This window comes from Rhamphochromis longiceps, linkage group LG1, assembly GCF_057381845.1.
Source record: "Rhamphochromis longiceps isolate RC_006_pf linkage group LG1, R_longiceps_female_GT1.1, whole genome shotgun sequence".
Classification (NCBI taxonomy): domain Eukaryota; kingdom Metazoa; phylum Chordata; class Actinopteri; order Cichliformes; family Cichlidae; genus Rhamphochromis; species Rhamphochromis longiceps.
In genome coordinates this window covers 10,523,713-10,543,093 of record NC_140557.1, presented here as the reverse complement: position 1 = coordinate 10,543,093, position 19,381 = coordinate 10,523,713, and the positions used below count along the sequence as shown (strand labels likewise).

The 19,381-nt window shown below is 40.0% G+C and overlaps 1 long non-coding RNA gene across 1 annotated transcript; it reads left to right on the top strand.

Annotated features, from left to right (window-relative positions):
• The first annotated feature begins 11,165 nt into the window (after positions 1 to 11,165).
• Positions 11,166 to 17,236, top strand: LOC146678282 (uncharacterized). Its single transcript, XR_014912271.1, has 3 exons — positions 11,166 to 11,295; positions 15,713 to 15,828; positions 16,695 to 17,236. It is a non-coding gene; the product is annotated as an uncharacterized LOC146678282 (long non-coding RNA).
• The last annotated feature ends 2,145 nt before the right edge of the window (positions 17,237 to 19,381 follow it).

The following is a 19,381-nucleotide window of genomic DNA, read 5'->3' as shown; positions in this document are numbered from 1 at the left end:
TCACAGGACTAGGTTGTGCATTAAGAGCAGCGTAGTTTAAGAGGAAATGGCCAGCTAGTATGTGGGTAAGATCAGACTGTGAACTTTGTATAACTATGCAACTATTTTTGTATGCAGAGGACAAACATCCAGTAAAAATAACTTGGCTTGACTGCAGACTTTGTCTAATGAAGTAATTAAATGAGTTGTGTCGTGAAGAGTTTAGCGCTCATCTGATTTGAAGTCAGGGAAACAGTTGGATCGTTGTGGTAGAAGGGTGTTCCTGGGTGTTGGCAGGGCTAGAAATAGAACTCCAAGCTAGGTCCTTACACCCAGAGTATCCATCCAACACCAGCCAGCAAGGCAGGAAGAGGGGCCTTCCTCCAACCCACATTCTAGCTCAGATCTGATTGCAAGGCAAACATGGCATCTCTCCCCAGATCCCTTGGTAAACATTTCCTGAAGCAGGGGAAATGGGAAGACTGTGAAAGGCTAATGATTTAATTATGACAATATTGGAAACAGTTTGTTGATCAGAGTGCAAGTAAGTTAATCATATTGTTACAATGCTTTTCATCTATTAATATAAAATAAAAATAAGTTTTCTTAGGTCTGTGTATTTAGATGACAGAGTAACGTATCTGTCCCATAAATGTAAGGCCTTGTCACTGTCATCTCTCCAAATGAGTCAGAGACCATATCATTAAATGGCCACTTTGGTAGATGGATTTATGCTTTTATTGTATTGGCAACATCTTGAGGTTAAAAGAGAGGGTTGCTGCTTTAGGTCAGAGCCTTAAAATAGGACAGTCCTCAGAAGCTGTGCCAGGCAGCCAGGAAATGCTTTGATTTTGTCTTCCTCCTTTTTTTGATTTTATAAGAATATTCAATAGAGCCGCTGGATCTGGCGAACAGGTGGCAGAGCTTAGTTTCTCCACACAGTGCTAAAGCAAACTTCCCCAACATATATTTGCATCACAAAAGCTCTGTAACACATGCACATTATTGCTTCTCTTCTTTGTACTGTATAGTGAAAATAAACCTTTTTTCTGGTTAAAATTGAAAGTAATGTGAAAAAAGGACATTATAACTTCTTGTTTTAAAATAACCTATTTGCAGAATATGTCCAGAGTAAATGAATCAAGATTTCTGCAGTTCACAAATCTGCAGCGTGTAGTATTAACGTGTGTGTTTGTGAGAACGTGACGCACATTGTGGCTTGGTTCAGTAACCTGAAGCCAGGCTTAAGGGCCCACCTGTCTCTAGTTGTGGACAGATGAGTCCTGGCTGCCACGAGGTCCATTTATCTCTATTGCTAATGCTAATGCTAATGCTAACATTAGTGCTAACATTAGCTACTGTTCTTGTTTCACTCTGTCAGCCCCATGCCATTCCCTTGGCTTGAGCCAAAAGTGAGACTGATAGCCTACTTATGCTGATGGCTTTGCTACAAATTCATTATATTTGGTCATGGGAATTATTTATGTATTTGCTTATTTGTTAAATTATGTATTGGAAATGACAGTTGTAACTTGCTCCAGCCTGAGGTAATAGTTATTGTATTTCAGGAATTTTGCTTTTTTTTTTCGTGAGACATGGTTAAATCAATCTTTTTAGCGATGCCAGAGTTGGCTTGATTATCACAGCAGAAGTAACATGGGTTTACTGTAGATAAGAATATTGTAATTGTTATAATGGTCTTAAGTGTAATTTTTAGCAAACTGGCCTATTTTTATATCAAAAGTAAAATTCTCCTGGGCCTACAGTATAAAATAATAACAACAACAACAAAAAAGATCTTTGGTTACAATTGAATTATATGAGGAAAATCTGCTGAAATGTAATTAACAGTGCAGCTACACTGTCAGCCTAGTATTTTAAAAGTAGATCTTTTAATTGGAATGATAAAAAATTAAATTAATAATTAAAAAAACAATGCAAAAACATATCTTTGAATGTAAGCTCAACATAGCCGGGGGTTAAAAACCTAAGGTCTCATCAGTTTATAGGCAAATTTGATACATTTAGTGTTCGGTGCACCAACATATGCTTTAATTTGCCGAGAAAATGGTTTGCATAGTGAGATCCATGGTTATGTCTAAGAGTGTTACTGTAGCTTGTTCTCTTTTTTTCCCTGTGTAATTACAGCATGTTTTCTTTTGGCAACATGCATCCTGGAATTAGCAAATGAATGTTTTAACCCTGGTGAACTTCTACAGTGTTTTATGCACTCTTCTCCCCATTACATAGCATAGCTTTGGAAATTAACACAGCCGCTAATGACCTTTAGCATCACTGGCAGGTTTTAAGTGTGATCAGTGGGTATATGTTTAAACGTGTTGTCCTGTGCCTCAGGAGATTACAGTAACGATACCAATTAGCCCAATCTCATTAGCCAGCGAAACTCCACTGAGTCACACAAATTAAGGACCTTCTCTAATCTGACAGTCCCAGATGTGAGCCCATGCCCTCTGTGTGTGTATGGGAAAATGTAAAAGAGACAAAGAGTGTGGTCTTTTATTTTAGTGTGAGTTTATGTATGACCTACTTCCAAATGTGTGTGTGTGTGTGCCTGTGCATGTGCATGTGGCTGACTAACTGTATCTATGTGCAAGAGTATGGGCATGCAACTGTGTAACACTATAAACTTAATTACATGTCAGGGATCAGACATGTTCTATATGTACAACTTTCCTGCTCGCACACACACACACACACACACACACACACACACACACACACACACACACACACACACACACACACACACACACACACACACACACACACACACACAGAACATCATCTAACTTTCATGTGTTTGTTTGGACATATTCACTGCCTTTTGATTAATTTATGAATTCTTGAAAGACGGAGGCTGTGCTCAATCTCAGGTTTTAAAGCTTCATGTTTTGCTCACTGTCTCGCACTCAGCCCTCTCTTTATGTTTGTCTGTTTTTTGTCAGCTTAAAACATACGGAAAAATATGACTGAAAAAAAAATCTACTTGAAATCTATTGTTAACACACAATATATCCAGTAATAGACAAGGTCAAAAGTCAAGGTGTTATTATTATTTTTTTTTTTTTTTTTGGGGGGGGGGGGGTATTTTTGTTGTTTAAAATCTCTCCCTCTGTCTCTTTGTTATATAGAAGCACTCGCTTATTCTCAAGTCCCACATCTGATTAGTGTCTATTAAAGATCAGAGGGATGAGGAGGAAGTGACCTGCTGATCTTGATAGTCAGAGCTGTGTTACCTTTGGATGAGGCAGGCCACACAGCTGGTGTGTCTCGTTCCTGTGTTATTACAGCACCCACAGTTTGGCTTTAAACTAAAGCAAAAATCTATTCTAAAAGGAGAAAGCATTCTATAATTGACTAGGAAAATAATCTCTAATTTAATCAGATGCTTTTTTTTCTTACTCTGGTTTACGAAGTACATTTATTGATTTTTTCTTAAGTATAAAGTAGAAATGCCTTGTGCTGTATAAACCGCTCTTAATTGAAAAACAAATTGCAATAAGACTTTTTCGAACAGTGTTTACAGTTATAAATATTAAATTTCAAGAAGTTCTGTGAAAGAATTTTGCTTATTTTTCTCTTAATTTCATATAATGTTGGCTACCTATTGTGGTTTTGCAACTTTTTGACCATCAAGTCTTGTTTTAAATAAGTTCAGTGCTACATCACATGGCAATACTGTCTGACATATTACATTCCGGTGCAAAGAACCTGCATTTTCAGTTACATTTCATGGGAAACATATTTTGTCCTGGAAAGAAGAAATGTAGTAGCATTTAATTTCCTCCAGTGATTTTCAGATATGAAATACTATGAGACTGTAGAATTTCCAATTTGTTTGGTGTTTTTTGTTATTTGGGTAAAATGAATTGGTTAGCTTTAAGCAAAGCTCATGATTGTATTTAATATAGTCACTTTCATTATCTTTACCATATTAGAAGCAACCAAGCTGCCCATGTTTCATTGCTCTGATTGAGTGTAGTTCTATCCTGTTGCATCCAGAGGCATTTTGGTCTGTGCTCAATGATAAATGAAACTGAACCGGGAGTTTCCACACTAACTTGCAGCTCTACGTTGTTTGGCAATTCCAAAGTGTCCATAACTGTTTTAGACGGTTACACGGAAATTTGAACTGATGACATGAGCTTGTCACCATCTTATTTTGATGCTGTTGTAATAGCGTAATAGATCTTGTTTTCTGGCAGACTATAACATAATTTTCAGCATGGCTGGCTAACAAAAATACAATACTTATACTTTAATATGCTATTTTAATTATGTTTGTGTTTATTAGTTTCTTACTTATACTCCATATGTCCATATCAATACAACTAGGATGATACAAATTAAAGAATAATTAAATTATGAATGTTATTAAGATCAAACACATAACAGCGCTTGATATTTTCATCTTCTGATGATGTGTTTTTTGCTTTTCTTTTTTTCATGTTACAAGACTATGTCATGTTTACCAATTTAGTATATTCTTAGCATAGTGTTGTTGGGTAATTCACGGTTGAAGAAAGCTTATGCCACACCAGTAAGTCCCACTAATGCCGTTTAACCCTGTGTTTCCCCTTCTCTTATGCTTGGTCTCATTAGGTCAGGATTAACAGGGGATTACTGTAGCCATGGGCTACTTGCTCTTTAACACTAATATCTCGAAGTGATGCTCTATAATTTCATTTTGAACGCCTCAAATGACTTGAAACAGGAGGGGTATCTGGGCCTTGGCAGCTAATCAAAGAAAATAACTCAGGGATGGCTGGGATAGCAGAGCACTTTCCAGTTGCGCCTTCATAGATGCCATGTTTATTTACTATCCTCAGAGGCAGGAAATTAAAGCTGGCATGTTTAGTGTAATTGGTCATTTTGTGTTATTCACATATCATCAGGCCTCTGCAGATTAGCATTACCTGTTATTGCAGACAAATAATTTGTTCGAGCCAAACAACTTGGGATTAAGGGTTTGATTGTGTCTTCTCATTATTTTTTACTCTTTACTTCGCTGTATTTACAGCTTTTCCTGGATGAATATAGAGGATGAGTGAACTCCAGTGTTTACAAGGTGTGTATAAAAGTGTATGCGTCTGTATAAGAGAGACACATCAAACTGAATTGACAAACACACAGGCCACTCACTTTAAGGGTGTATGACAATCATGATATCAGATCTGAGAATCCTATGACACACACACACACACACACACACACACACACACACACACACACACACACACACACACACACACACACACACACACACACACACACACACACAGAGAAAGTCTGTCACACAAGCTCAATATCCTGTACTCAGGAATCATTTTAGTGCTGTTGTAGATCCAGCTGCTGCTGCAGCTGTTGCTGGTTGTGCTCTTGTTTTTGGTGAGATCTGTATCTGTAGAGAACAGAGCAACCTCTGCGATCTGTTTATGATTGATCACTGTATTCTGCCATCATAATCTGTCACCTTGTGTGCTTGGCAAAAATCAAAACACTTTGCTTTCAAAATTCTCAAAAATGGAGAACAGTGTACGGAAGTAAATTGGCATCCTTTTGGTTTGTTTGTGTGCCTTGTAACTCTGCCTAACAGCCACTAGGCCACAAGACAACAGAGGAGTGATTTCAGTTACGTATCTGAAGTCAAGCAGCGATATAACACTGCCTGCCAAAATGACACTCAAGTGAGCTGTAATGACTACATTGTTTTTACTGCCTCTCTCCACCCTTCTTCTAAGCAGCAGGCAAACACACCATCGTAAGCTAGCGGCACACTGAAGTCTGTGTGCTCTGAGAACTTAAGGAGTTTTGAAAGTTAAAAGAGGGCTTTTCTTCTCCCTGATCCTGTTGTGATGTTTCCTTGCCTGTCTTTTGTGTTGGAGTGCACTAGACGATGCTATTATGTTAGAGGTAAAGTAATATGACTGTGACAGGCTTCAGTATCCATTTGAAAAGCGTGTTTGGTAGACAGCCTCGTGTAGTGCAACTCCTTCCTTTAAGAAATGCACTTTTCCCTCATGCACACTTTCAAGAATCTTGTTAAACACAAAAGGAGCAGCACCTGCTTCTGTGGGACGAAGTGGGGGGAAAAAAGGGAAAGGAGAAAATAACTTTCAAAAAAATATTATAAATGTGCTTGCCAGGTATATGAATGTCGACTTGAATTTGGTGCAAAGCCTGAAAGAGTGCAGTTAAAGAGCTTAAAGGCTGACCTTGAAAAGTCTGCCGTCAGAATCGTGTTAGTAGACCTGCTTCTCGCCTGTCAAGGTACGGTAGAATCACAACATTGTTTATTCACTTTGATTTGTCAGAGATGCATGCAAGAGTATTGACAAAAGATCTCTCCTAACTGCACCTCCTGCCTGTATGTACCTTCTATAGTTCCATCTCACCATAAGTGTGCCTGGTGCCATGTGTGCCACAGTTGTGCCCGCGCCTAGGCTTTTATAGATGTCCCACCCTAATTATGTACCTCTGCTAGTGGCAGTTAGGATAACACTGATGTGCTTTTTTTAAAGGGTCAGCAACACCCATTAGAATTAGCACCGACACAGGCTGAAGCGTTTGTCATGCGTGTCACACAGTGCTTTCTCTTCAAGCCTTGCCTCCCCCCATGTGCACTCCATCTGGGGGGTTGGCAGTGGTGGTGAAGGGGTTGATGGGGGGTGCTGTCCATACGGGGGCTGTGGTACTCTCAGTGTGGCACATCAAACTCTATAAAGGGAATCATTTATGTGCCACTCCCTATTACTGAACAGCATGGAGACAGCTAATGAGGGCCAAGGCAAAAGGAATATATCCACCACTTTGCTGTTAGACAGACACTGGCAGGGAAAGAAAACCAAGAGTCTTCGGGGAATCATTGTTTTCAGGAAAAAAAAGGAAAGAACAAAAGGAATGTGTGTGTGTGTGTGTGTGTGTGTGTGTGTGTGTGTGTGTGTGTGTGTGTGTGTGTGTGTGTATGTGTTTTTCTCAGACCCACTTTATCCATCAGTTTATTTATTTATTTCTTTACCCACTAGCATTGTACTTAAGCTACAGTAACAGCTTGAGGCGAGGAGTCGGCAAAACACACATCGTTTTGCGTGTGCTGCGTGTGCATTTTTTTTTCTCCCGCCATTGAATTTATGATTGGCAATGATAAAAGTAAGTATCTGAGTGTTAATGTGTAAATAAATGTATCCCTGGATGTGCGTGCGTGCGCTAATGGACACCGAGGTATAATCATGTATGTTTGCAGTGCGTGTGTATATGCGCACATGTACGTGTACGTGAATTCACACGTGCACAAAGGGGTCTAGTGGTGCTGATAAAAAGGTAGCTGTGACATTTCCAATTTGCCATGCACCAGCCCACTCCATTTTCTTCCCTGCTGCCTCTTACATGGTAGAGTAAGCCTCTAGGATTGACAATAATTACAGCCTGCATAAAATGAAGAGGGTAATATGAACACAGCTTTGCCATAATTGCCTTTTCATTATTTGCTAACAGTGAGCTATTCAGTCATAAGAAAGAGATTGCATAGTAATTGGCTGACAATGGGAGGCTGAGGCTCTGTTCAGAGGCTGTGGTAATTTTTGTGTTGCTGTGAAGGTTTTTTGAGGGGCTTTTTTTTATTAAAAATCTGAAGCATTAAACTGTAATTTAAAACTACAATTTCCAGCATGAATGAAAATCTGGGTATTAACATGAGCTCCTATTTAGAGTGGAACATCCTATTAGCAGTATTAGCACTATTTGGTAACTTTCCATATGGGCCGCCTCTCAGCCCAAATGGGATTTGAGACAGCTTTGTTTCCCTCTCAGTCAGTCTCACACGTCAACAACACAACATTGTTTACACTGGTGGGAAATTCTTGTGTAAGGTGTGTATATGCCTGTTTTTGTGGCAATTGAGGGTCAGGAAAAAGTTTGACAATCTCTGACATGCACATAAACACACTCAAACAGAATAACGATACGTTTTATGTCTCCGCATTACATAAGCTCGCACGCACACACACACACACACACACACACACACACACACACACACACACACACACACACACACACACACACACACACACACACACACACACACACACACACCTCATCACATGATATACACACCATACTTTTGAGGAACAAGTGGACCACAATAGCTCTTCTGTTAATATGAGCGGCATTCTTTTGCACCCGGGGAGAAAAAGGAGTATTACATAGGCTGTACGTCTGTTATTTTTCCCACATCAGTCCATGTCATATATTACATCATAATGGATTTGCTGTATTGTGAAGAGAGTCATAATGTTAATTTGGCTGAACAGGATTTTGAGGTTATGCCTGGGTCTCTTGAGATGCTGTTACTAATTTCAAGGACGGTGAAAATAGGCAATCGGGTCTTTGTCCCTTTTTTATGTGTCTGTGTGCATGCTGCACCAGTGATCCTTTGTCATGGAGAATCCAGGTCATCTCAGAGAGTTTCATTGCTTTTTTTGATAACACATTTTGAAAAATGCCATTTAATGATGGAGTGTGTTACGTATAAGTTAAAAAAATGTTGGATTTTTTTGTTTTTTATGAGGGGGTGGGGGTTAATATAATAATTAAAAATTATATTAAGCAATCTCCTTAATCCCATCCAGTTGCATTGCTTACTGATGATGCTGTATCAGTTAACCTCCCTGCTCAGAGAACAGAAAAGTTGCAAAATTAGCAATGAAATAATGAGTGGGAAGAGGGAGAGAGAAAATAAGGATCTGTTTGGTATTGGATCTGAAAGTCTTTCATGTGAAATTATTTTTTGTTTCCAAGCCAGGTCAAACAACCTGGTCTTTATTACCATTCCTGGTTGGAACAGGACAGCTCAACACCAACCCCACCCCATTTTTATCGTTATCTGCGTTTTCTCTCCAGACCTTATACCTCACTGTAGCTAACAAACCATCCAGCCAATCAATATTTATCTTATAGAGTGTGCTGCTCCTCAGTAGCCATAATCGTTTAGCTCAAGTGGTTGCATGAGTGAGAAATAAATTACATTTACAGTGCTATCGTTGAGGGCCTGATGTTTCACAGGCATTAGCGGATATTTAGAGATGGCCAAACGTGGTAGGACATTAAAGAACAAGCCTGAAGGAGATTAAATAGATGAGCAAACAACAGACCAAGCAGATGTAGAGAGTAAGTGGAGGTTAATATGATTGCCGATGTGAAGAATTATCCATCTCAGTCATCTATGTTAATACTGACTCTGAAGTTGCTATTTCACTTAAAAATGATCAAGTTAATGAACTCAGGATGTTGTCCCGCCTATTCAACTTCCAGAATACTACCTAAATGTAATGTAACTGTAATTCAATTCTAATGTTTCAAGTACCTAAGTACTTGTAGAGACATTTTTCTTTATTTTTCTTGGTTTTAATAGCTTATAAAATGATTGCTACAGGAGATTTTTTTCAAACAAGGAACATTGGAGTTAAAAAAAAATGAGAGTAGGTAAATTTTGGTGGACTTCGATGACCTGAGTATTAGAGGCAAACATATTCTCTTGGAACTGTTTGGTTAGTAACGCCAATAAGTCTCAGCTCGATTCTGTGTTATTTTAGAGCCATGGCACTCCAGCCAGCCAGGGGCTCAATGTGTTTGAGGTGCAAGTTGGTGTCATAAATATCTAACACAACGGGGTTGCTGCTCTTATTAGTAATTAGCTCCTACCAAAACTGATTGGTATGGGTTCCTCCGCTCATCCCTTTTAATGTTTAAACATTTACTTTGTGCTTGAAGGATTTGTTTGTATATATCTTGTGTGTGATGAGCGCTTTTCAAGTAATTGGCTCCTAGGGGACAACACTTTCTAACAGTTATAGAATAATTACAGCCCTATGAAATGTTAAACTGCCCTGACTGTCTTTTCGCAGGGGCTTAATTGCATGCAACAAGTAAGGCAGGCTTTTCATTTTGTTCCATCACAGGAATGGACTGAACTCTCATGGAAACACACAGAAATTTTGTCGAGTTGTAAATAGCTTCTCATATGGTAATTTTGTAGGACACCAAAGCAGTTTGAAAGGCGTAGCTCTCATTGAAAGCGATGTTGGTAGCTTGCTTTTTTATGTTATGGAAAGGCGAAAGCAAGGGCTCGTCTGTGTTTTTATGCTCTAATGGACTTTTGCATATATTCATTAGAACAGAGTCTTTAAAGGAGGAAAGGCAGCATCAAAAATACCTAAAATGAATGGGCTTTGCGATCCGTGGATGTATAGCTGAGTAAGGTGTGATTATATCTGTCCATCAATAATATTTTATCTAGCACACATATGTAGAACACTTGCTCTTCCACATCATAACCTTAAACAGAGTTCAAGTTTATTTAAAAAAATGTTTAATAAACAAATAATAGTGTATTATCAGTTCTGTTTTATTTATTTGCATGTGAACTTTAAAAATGTGACATGAATGCAAATTAAAATTTTGTATTTTCAATTTTACTCTCATACTTTGGCTAAATACTATATATGTGGTGTCATACTGTTTGTTCAGAATGAAGGAAGAAGGTTAAATACGTTTTCCTGGAATTACCATGATGGTTATTCAGCCCAGCAGACAAATGCTGTGCTTCTGTCAAACCCCGAGGGTACAATAGGTCAGCCTGTAGGTGCCCATAGGTGATATTTTCACACTTGCATAAAGTGGAGATTATTCAGATAAGCTGTTGGGTCGTAGAAACAATGAATATGAATCGACCCATATATTTTCATGCAATATATTGTATGATCACCCATTCTTTGCATTCCATATGAATATACTAGCATACTTTAAAGCTTGTATTGTGGCTGTACAGTTTATGTATATTTTAGCATTGCTTGGACAGCAATCCATAAAACTTGTATTTACCAAAAATATTTTTTCTTACTGCACATATGCACAGTCATGCAGTTGCTGAGCATGTTGTCACCATCAATGATAGTTTACTTTTTTATATACTGGCTGTCACTCAAAATGCCAATTATTTGTTGTTTTGTGTGTGCTTGGTTTTTCCTACTGTATGCTGAAATAGTGTTTTTTATTGGTTTTGATCCAGTGGGTTTTCTGGCTAAATGCACCATTGATTTAAGAGGAGTTGATGGGGGTTGTGGTTTGCATGCCTCACATTCCTCCCTAAAACACATTACTGCTTCAGGCCCTGCTGCCGAGGTGATACAGGTTTTGCTAGATACAAATAAAAGTATTTGGATAAAGTGGGACCTTCCTGTGTGCTCTTCATCTCATCGTATCTTCCTGCTTTTTAGGGTGCCCTGATATGCTGAGGTAAGTGTTGGATTAGGTTTCGCTTACAGGTATCTGTCGGCTCTCACCCTCTAATAGCACAATGTGACTAACACCGTTCCCCTTTCCTTTCCCCAGCTGGATTGCCAAGGTAATATGTTATATTCAAGTGAACTGCACTAGGCTCGGTTTGGCAGTGCTGGCATGCATTGTGCCCAGTGGGCCCTTTGTAAATAAAATGTTATTACACGCCTGGATATTTCATGCCCTGCGTGAACATAGGGCTCAGTGGTGCCATACTTCCAAGAGATCACACGCAGATGTTAATCAGAGATTAACACACACTCAGCACAGGACTCAATCAGACTCTCAATTGCCATGCTTCCTAAAACACTGATTAAGAGAGGAGCCTACCATGCAGAGCTCTTCTGTAGGTTTTTATGCAAAGATCTTAGCTGCTTATAATTATTTTTCTAATTAGTGGGTAGGAGTATGATGCAGTGAGTAATGCGCTGTATTGATGCAGCTGGAATGTTCTGGGGCAAATTTTGTGTGTTTAATTTTATCCACTTGTTTAATTATAGAGGCATGTGAAAGGAAGCTTTCACTATTCTGTTAGCCATTTTCAAAGAAATACATCATCAGATTAAAACCCTTATCTGTACAAGTCTGGTGGTTATAGTTCCTCATTACTTGACTTGATAGTCAATGTCTCCAGAAAAGGAGGAATGCAGACAGTATTACAAGTTTTTGTTCTTTCACCAAGTAGTCATGGCAAGACAGGACATCCAGATGTGGGCTGCAAAGCCCTCCAGATCGCTCTTGGTTTGGGGAAGTTTGCCGTGACTGATTTAATCTAGCTGAACCTAGCCAATAGATAAACAACAAAATATTTTACTTTTGATAACATTTAAGTTCAGGTGTCCTTTGGGGAATTAGGTATAGTGCATGTAGTGTTTAGAGTTCAATCTCAATGTGTGCTTGTAAGCCAGTGTATATTTGGAGATCCCATGGTAGCAGTGATGAATTTGGGAGATAGTGCTTACAGCCTGTGCCTGCTAGACTGAGCCCTATGATCCAGAGGGGAAGAAACACAGCCCATGGCTAAACAAATCCTCCTTTGTTTTGGGGTGTGCTGAGTGATCTCCATTGAGAGGAGGGGATGGGTAAACAGTGCTAGCTCTATAGAGCTACACATTGTAAACACACAGCGCTCATTAACTATAATGAGATGTTATGAGGAACCCTTGAGCTCATTGTGTGGCTTCTACAGAAGAACCTGCCTGCTATTGTTGTTGTTTTTGTTTATGCAAAGCAAATCATGGCTTTAGGTAGAAGAATAAAAAAACACTGCACATTCCTCACACAGTTTTCACCCACTAATCATCAACGGCAAGGGAGATGGTTTAGAAACATTTTTTTCTTACCTTCCATGCCCCATGTTTGCCCTACCTTTCAAGTGATGTTTTCTGCTTTTGTGCCGGTCTGGATGTTTAAATCAAGTGTTAGCAAATGTTTCCTTGGCCTTCCAAGAGGTGGTACTCACACTTACTTGGTGTGGTCTTATATAGCTCTGTAACTAACATCATCTTCTCCTTTCTATAAAGCTTGTGTTTTAATTAAATTGGCACTAGACCCACACTAGGTTAGTATGACCTTTCTCTTGGTTTCACCCACATTGCCATTCCAGACCTGCCCACTTATCTACTCCCTTAAAAACTGAAGACCTAGTTTGCTATGTGGATGTGTGCTTACAGTGCTACCAAATTGTCTTCATGTGTCATTAAAGCAACCAACCTCCGTGCAGCACTGCTCGAGCCTACTTACTTTCGAGCCTAATTACAAATGTGCCAGTGGTTGCTGGCAAAAGTAGCGGGGAGGGTTGGAGTCTAACATGCATGGCTAGCATAGTCTCTTTGACGACAATGAGTGGCTTCACCTTGGCTGTTAATTGCCCCCCACCCGGGTCCCTGGTTCCCAGTTGCTGGTTCTTCTCTTTCCTTTTCTTCCCCTTTCGTTTCCCCGCTGATTGGGAGCGATCTGAATCGGCTGACAGTTGGCTGAGATTTCTCAGCCACATGCAGCCTGACACCCCTAATTAGATGCTCCTATATGGCGGTTTACATTAGACAAACATTTGTGCAGGCCACGGGAGATGCCAGCTTTTGTTTGGAGAGCTCCTTGCACACACGCGCACATCCATACACACACATGCACACACATATATATGTACACACACAGACACACACACACAGAAATCTTGCTAGAGAAACGAGCAAGCTTGCTCATTTGTGCTTGTTTCCAGAATTCGTGTGTGTTGTGTGTCTGTCTGAACCGTAGCATGGATTTTGATAACTATGCAGATAATGAATTTTAAATCCTATCTCAGAGATGGCACATTGGTGAGAAACCCTTAAAGTTAATTTGCTTCCTGAAAATCATTAACATATTCTTAGTTATTGGCATAAAGGCTGCTCAGAATCTTCTCTGGTTGTTTTTATTTTGTGACTACAGCTTGCCAGCAACGGCGTATGGATTCACAGCTACTGTCTGCCCTTTTCTTTTGCCGTAGAGATGTTCACTTGATAAGCATCCTGCAACTATATGCTTAATGCAAGTGCCGACATATTTCCATCAGGCCTGCCTTTTAATTTGCCGAATAAAAGGCACCCCTTCACACCCCTTCCAGTTATCAGCTCCACAATCGCTGGCCCATTCAAAGCCAACAAACCAGGTTTCAAATGGCCTGTTCTGTCTGTGACAAGATGTAGCTCATTTCCCTCACAGACCCACAGCAAGGTCACCAGTCTTTCAGATTCATTCTGTGGGAGGAAGAAAGAGAGGAGGGAAAGGGGAGGGAGCAGCAGAACAAGGCCTTGTCCTCTGCCTGGAGGTCATTCCAAAAGCCACTCATCATATTCAGCTGGATAAGGGAATTGGATAGATAAGTGTGTGTGTGTCTATGAGTGAGTGAGTGTGCGTGTGTGTCTGTCACACTAACACATATATTGGATAATATATATGTATATATCTGTGGATGTGTGTTTGTTTTTGTTCTGTGAGGCTACTTTAAGCCACAGATACTATGTGAATGTCTATAGGTACTGAAATGTGCAGGTGTGTGTGTCTGTGTGTATTGTAAATCTGATGGAGAGGTACTACATCATTACCATATCCTCACCGTTGGCTATTCTAGGGGATTTTCTGTAATAAGAGGGCCTTTGTACTTTTGCCTGTCCTCTTGTGTGACTGCTGGGCTTGTCAGCCTGATAGTTTAATCAGCCAACCTGTCATAACCAGTGCTGGAGTGGGACTTTGCCCTGTAAATGCAGATTTATATCTAAGTTACATCATTGAATTACATTTTCTGTCTAAATAGCACAGAAGCTGGTTGAGGGATGTAATAATGCTAATCTACATACAGCCCTGGGTGGATAATCACATCTAATAAGTGGGACTCACGCCCCTATTAGCAGGGAAACGATGGGGGGAGGACGGAGAACAATTCAAGGAGTCAGCTGTGCTTGCTAATTATCGCTTTGCAGTCCTGATGTGTGTTTTCTGAGTACTGTTGTGACATGTGAATGCGTGGATTTAAATTCCACTGCATTTGCAAGCAGGTCTTCTTGCCATGCAGATGTTTGTACATCCACCAGGCTGTTTTTGATCACTGACTGTGTTTACAGAAAGTTACCAGAGGTTACAGGCATTTCATGTGAAAGATGCACTTTTATCCTACTTATATTGGGTTTCCTTAAATAGGCCTACACATAATACATGTTTCTGTCCAACACTGTCCTTCGTAGTTTTGTACAAGTCACTCTGCAAAGTGCATGCTGCTCCATAAATGCATGGTGAAACCACATTAGCTTCTTGTGTGTAAAGCCTTGTTCACAATCTTATTTTTCTTTCGCTTTTGCTCAGTATGACAGGAAGGCACGAAAGAAAAGAGAGGGAAAGTCTTTTAGTTTGAGGCTTCTGGGTTTGGGTCCAAATCCACTGTGGTTTGGCTAAATTATAAGCGTACATGCTTAATAACTAGTCTAACGAGGGCCTGCCAGAGGCTGCATCCCCAAAATAAGCCCTGACACATAAAAAATGCCATCTGCTTTGAATGATGGCGGGGCCTGGTCACAGCATCTTCTCCTTGTGTGGGTGGAGGCCCTGAGGTGACAAACTCAACACTTCTCTTCCTTAATCTGCCTGTTCCTCTGACCCCCGGCACTACCCTGTGCCGTGGCCCTCTGGGCACTATTATCCAAAACTAAGGTCTTGTGTCAGGCTGGACCCTGTAGCCATGTGTTCTCTCACCTCACATCAAAGAGTGATTAGTGACAAATAATAAGATAAGATTTGTTGAAGATAGAGCAAGTCATCACACATTTTTGTTTAGATTTTAGGAGTGAAAAAGCAGAAGTCTTTTTTTCAGAGGTAACCACGCTCCTCTCTGCTCCCCTAGGTGGAGCTGCTGTGAGTAGACAAAGATGTTCATCTCTCTGATGCACCCCCTCCTGCGCCTCTTTAGATAGCAGGTTGATCGTTACAGCTCAGACGGTAATCAAAACATTGTTCCAGGTAATACCTTTTTCTTTTTACACAAGTCACAAACGTTCTGCAGGAATGACTTGCATAGCAATGCACTTTTTTGCACTTAGAAGAATATAAGGAGATCATATGTAACCTTTGCTGTGAAGTTACTCTGCTTTATCTCGTTGACATTTAATTTGCACACCAGAGCCCGTTCACATCATTGTACATTAATAAAAGTATGATATGAAATGAATGAGGCATTAGGCATTTATAATTTTCCACCTTACTTATTAAAAGTAGATCACATGCAAACGTTGACTATTAATTGCTGAACAAGTATTTCAAACAGACCTCTTTATAACTGCTGCATTTGATTCCTCATAAATAACTGATTGCTGTGTTAAATGAAGATATTTCCGCCTATACCAAAAACCATTCCCTCACATATTACCCCTCTTGTGTGGGGAAAGAGAAAAAGAGCAGGAACTGAAAACAACAGGTTATGACACTTAACACAGCCCTGTGCAGAGCCTTATTTTAAAATGACATGTTTGGGTGAAATTCACAAAGACATTATCATCATCTCCCTTAACTGTGCAATCTTGGGACTCTTGTGTGTACTGCTGGCTGTTGTTAGCCAAGCGGTTAAATGAACGTTGTTTTACCCTGATTGAACTGTCTGCACAGCACGGAGCAGTAAGGCCGTTCAGCCAGCCTATTTAGAGGAGAGGCTGAACCTGTCTCGCTGTCGCTGCACGCCAAAGTATTACCTTCCTAACTGGAGACTCCTGTTTCACCAGAGAGCTATCACATTTCATAACATGAAAAAATAACACTTTAGCAGGGGGGTCAGGTGGGGAAATGGCACCTCTAAATGAGGGTTAAGGCCATATCATTGTCTTCTCTGGCAGAGCCACCCCCGCCTCCAATAATTCTGCTGACCTTCGGTGCCATGCGGCTGGTTCGACATGGAAGGGTGAGCTGCCGGGGAGACGATCCTTTTCACGCAGCCCGTTCCCCTCAAAATGGCTTTTTCTTCTCCCAGACAATCATCTGATACGGAGGCTGAATGAAATCACAGATTACATAAGAAAGGTCCTCTCTCTGCCGCCGATAAGGGCTGCACCTGAAGTGACTGCTCTCAACGCTTTCCTCTCATCTTCTTCGTCCTCATCTTCCTTCCTCTCTATACTTATCTGCTCTTTTTTGCTCTGCACCTTTCTGTGCTCTGCACTTTTGCTTTTAAACTCAAGTTCCTGATTTCTAATATGTCAATTGTCGTATGCAGAGAAGATTAATATGTAAATGTCTGTTCGCTTTTTAATTATACGAGATTAACTGCATTGTGGTATAATGCTTGAGTGAGCTGGTGAAATCAACGTAGTCTATTGCCATTTCTCAGTAATGTAAAGTAGCGTAATGTTTATTTTTTCTCATACCTTCTAACCTAATGTTTCCACTTTTATACCTTCTTCCTGTAATAAAAGGACATCACCAGAAAAAATATTTCCCCTTTGCGGCACATGTGGAATTGAACTAAGTATTAAATAAAGAATGATATCCATTATACATTTGAGGATGAAAAATAATACTTTATTTCCCTTGTGTACATACACTATATATGAGAAGAGAGAACAGTTCTATTGATCTTGGGTTTCATTAGGTGAAAATGCCTCCCTCGGTGTACAAGTGCAACTTTTCAAGCGCACTGGAATCTGGATAAACCTATAAGAGGGACACTCTGAAAATATATCCCCACCACCTGAGATTTTCTTCAAATTAGGCCCAAGGAATGTAAATGAAGTGGCATCTGTGATGAAGGGATTGCAATAGATTCACAGGCATCGGCAGCAATGGGGGCTGCTAGACAGAGCTTAATCAAACACATGCACACACAGGCTTTCTCTCTCTCTCTCACACACACACGCACACACACACACAAACACACTCGTGCTCATGTGCACAGACGTTTAATAGTGTGAAAAGTGTGGGGACAGATGGTTAGTGCCAAATTGAGGCTCATTTCAATCTGTTTTGACTCAGTGCAACAGACAGAGAGCAGAGCGCCACACTGTGGACTGGAGGGATATTGGAGTGTGTTGAATTTGGCGATCTTTTTTTAAAAGCGTTCATCAAATTGCCTTATCAATATGTAACAGCTCTTTGTCTTACAGAGGCAATCATGAAGCTGCAGTTTAACCCTTAACACACGCGCACGCGCATTGTTATCCAGATTTGTCTCTCATTCCCAGCACTTCTCTCCATCTCGCTCTTTTTTTATTCTTACGGTTGACGCAGATATGGGGCTGGAGGGTTGAGACTAGGTTTAAATCAGCAATCAGTAATTAAACTTGAACATGGACCTGATGGTTTTCCTTCATGTCCTGGGGATCTACTCAGTAAAATTAAATATTTTAGCGCTGGGGGGTAGTGGGGGTGGATGTGTCACTAAATCCATCAGGAATGGAAATGGGCTTAGAGCTGTTGCATAGATTATCCAAATGCAGTTTTGTCACTAGTTTTTTAATATTGTCTTGCTTTAAATTAATGTTAATAATAATCTTTAAAACGAAAATGAAAATATTACAATAGATTAGCATAGATTAAAACACACCAGTGCAATGGGTATATGACTGAGAGCTATGCGATCACAGAACCATAAGTGGGAAGTATGGATAAGAAAAATATTTGTGATACTACTGCAAGCAAAGGAACATTTTTACAATGTTGTTTGGGGGGTGGTAGCACTAGTTGTTGCAGTTTTCCTTGTTGTGATTAATCGGATATATTTACATCACAATCTTGAAAGACTTATTCATGCACAGAGTTTCTGGTATCAAGTGTTTGTGAGATAAGAGGAGGAAGCCAGGTCTTGTCAATGGCTGTACTTATCTTGAGAAGAAGTGAGAGGCAGATTGCATTTCAATCCACATGTATTATCTTAGACGCTTTGAGGTATTTTGTATAAGAGCAACTTAGCTACTTAAGAATGCTTTCAGTGTTCATCTGGGGATGCACTTCAGAAAGTTTTCTGAAAACAAACATCTGCATGGATTAAAAAATTAAAAGATTTCTTGGGAGAAGTGACCTGAATATATAATCTACAGACAATACTCCCCAACAATTTCATTTATTTACTGGCAACACAAGAGTCTGATTGGCTCCTATAAATACAAATTGTAAAATATTTTACAAAGCAATGGCAGTTCTTCCATATAGCTTAAGGTTTCACTTTTCTTTACTCTTTGTGTAAAAATGTTTAAATCAGGCGTTGTTATCTTAAGCAGCTCTTCCTGATTACAGAATGAGTTTGTGAAACTCTTTCCAACTTATTTAGTCTGATTTGTTTATCTCTGAGTAAAGGGGTAATTTTTCAGATAAGTATTCCCCTGTTGAAATCCTCTTTAATTCATTGGTTAAAAAGCACAAAGGAATGCAGAGGGCTCTAATGCCGGGACAAACCCGGGCGACGGCAGAGTGCACATCCAAGACAATCCCAGTGCTACCTGTGCCATGAAGATTAGACCATTGTGTGGGGGGAATGTTATCGTCTGCGTGCCAAGCTCCAACTGCACTGTAAAAGTCGCCAGTAAGGTGC